Source organism: Dermacentor albipictus, unplaced genomic scaffold (genome assembly GCF_038994185.2).
Source record: "Dermacentor albipictus isolate Rhodes 1998 colony unplaced genomic scaffold, USDA_Dalb.pri_finalv2 scaffold_42, whole genome shotgun sequence".
Lineage (NCBI taxonomy): Eukaryota > Metazoa > Arthropoda > Arachnida > Ixodida > Ixodidae > Dermacentor > Dermacentor albipictus.
The window spans coordinates 599,711-602,435 of record NW_027225596.1 but is presented as its reverse complement, the minus strand read 5'-3'; positions in this window follow the sequence as shown (position 1 = coordinate 602,435).

Sequence of the window (2,725 nt, the reverse complement as noted above, 5' to 3'; positions counted from 1 at the left end):
TTCAGGTGGGCACACTGATGATGGGGGAAGGTTCGATCCTCTCTAGAGTGATTGTGGCATCATGCCCATTGTACAGTCTAGTAAAGTGGTGTACTGAACGTTTGGCAACTGGGAAGGGGCCGTCATAGTGACATGAGAGGGTATGGTTGGGCTAGTTGGTACATGGTTATACTAGGAGAATGCCAGCAAACTTAAATGTAGAAAAAAAATTGAGAAGCAGACATAGACAAAGCGACAGGAAGGTGGCTGGACTAACAACTGAACTTCATTCATGGAACCTGCGTCCCCCAAGTCTGTACTAAACATATGCAAGGCACAACATAGCAAAAACACGGTCAACACCTTATCTATACACGAAATATACAAGAAATAAAAGCTCTTTCTTGGTAAAGAAAACAGACGGCGCACTTACACACTTCTCGGGGCCAAGTCTATAGATGCGATAGGCTTCAATCAACTCTCTTTCCTGCTGCATCTTAGCCTTCCCCAAGATTGATACGTCACTGAAGATGGGATTACAACCACACTCCTTACAACGCAGTGGAAGATTACCACCTGTGCCTGTGGGTATTACATTCTCATGCTCACGCATCCAATCACTTACACAGTGACCAGTTTGTCCTGTGTAATGTCTACCACATGTCAAAGGAATACTGTACACTACAAATGTGTCACACGTGCAGTGCTTTGCGACATGCTTGGTATGTTGATGATTTCCTTGTTCTCTTAAGTATTGGACGAAGTGATTGTCACACTGACATTATTTGCAGTATCTTATCAGCTTTTCGGCATTGCTCTCGACATCTTAGTTTTACCCATGAAGCACCACAAGAAGATTCCATCAGGTTTTTAGGTTTGACTCTAACCTTCCATACTCAAGGTCATGTTTGCTGGGCTTATGAGCCAAGAACCAAAAAGACGTTGCTACCGTACCAATCCGCTCACTCAAAACTGGTCAAGCATGGCATAGCCTTTTTGTGCGTGTCGAATGCGATGGAAAAGAGTTGTATGCATCTAATGCACGACAGTGCCGCCCAGCAAGGCAGGAGACTTGTAGCAGCAGGCTATCCAAAGACTTTGATCACTGCAGTGGCTGAATCTGTGTACAAGTGTTCGAAAATGAAAAACGAGGGGATCGCAAAGTGTGAGACAATATAAAAAAGGAATGTGGTGGTTATGCCGTATGTACATGGCATTTCACACAGATCGAAAAAGGTTGCTGCAAGGAACGACATCAGATTGGTTTGTTCGGCACCTTGTAAGCTTGCAAAACTTTGCATGAGGGTCTTGCAGCACAGTTTGCGAAGGAGTACGTGCAATACCAAGCATGTTGCGAAGCATCGCATGTGTGATATGTGTGTGGTGTACAGTATTCCTTTGACATGTGGTGGAGATTACATAGGACGAACCGGTCACTGTGTGAATGATCGGATGCGTGAGCATGCGAATCTAATACCCACAGGCACAGGAGGTAATCTACCACTGCATTGTAAGGAGTGCAGTTGTAATCCCATTTTCAGGGACGTTTCAATCTTGGGGAAGGCTAAGACTCAGCAGGAAAGAGAGTTTATTGAAGCCTATCGCATTTGTAAACTTAACCCCGAGAAGTTTGTAAGTGCACCATCTGTGTTCCTTACCAAGAAAGAGCTTTTATTTCTTGATCAGAGTAGACATGTATAGATAAGGTGTTGACTGTGCTTTTTTTATGTTGTGCCTTGCGCATGTTCAGTACTGACTTGGGGGACGCAGTTTTCATGAATGAAGTTTAGTGGTTAGTCAGGCCACCTTCCTGTCGCTTTGTCTATGTCTGCTTCTCGATTTTTTCTACTTTCAAGTGGCAGCAAAACTTCATGTGGACTCACTTGAGCAGAAGTTGGTGAAGGATGCAAGGTTTGCATGAAAGTCCGCAGATGCTGGACAGAAGAAGCTGTATCAGGAACAGGCTGTGTGAAAGAGGCACGGCAAGATCACCCGATAAGCGTAGGATGCAGTAGTAAACAATCCCGGCTACTGAGCAGGAGAGCTCTATTTGGAGGGTTTATCGAAGGCCAAGCAGCACTATTGGCAGGCTGAGCGGCAAGCACTGCTTTCAACTTCCACTGCAGCCTCTCGATGCTGCTGTTGGAGGCTAGGCGATAAGCAGTTGTGGGAGTGCGCACTGAGCCGAGAAGAGAAGTTGGGGATGTGAAAAGCGCAGACTCGAATTGTCTGCCGCAGTCAGTAGTCACCGTCGACGACACACCAAAACTGCTGGTCCAGTTAAACAGTAAAGTACGGGCAACTGTGTCCGCTGTGATGTCAGGCATGGGAGCCACTGCAGGTCACTGGGTGTACCAAGCAATACACGTAAGCAAGTACATGTAACCACGAGAAGGTGGCAAAGGTCTGACGATGTCCAGATTAGTGGTGTCGAAGCGTGCATCAAAGAGCAGAAATTGTACCCATGGAGGCTTGGTACGTCGTTGCACCTTCTAATGCTGGCAGACTGTGTAAGCATGAACTCCATCATACATGTCGGTATATGCTAGGCCAGGTGTGGCATTTGGTGAGAAGGTCTTTCGTGGCACATAGACCTGGGTGGCAGAGCGATTGCATCAAATCGAAAATCAAAGACAGCACAATGAAGAAGAGAAAAGACATAGATGTGAGCACAGCTAGCTGAAACATCGCATTAGAGCATGACCTCCTGGTCGCAAAAGGGAACCTGTTCCAGGCAGAGTGATGT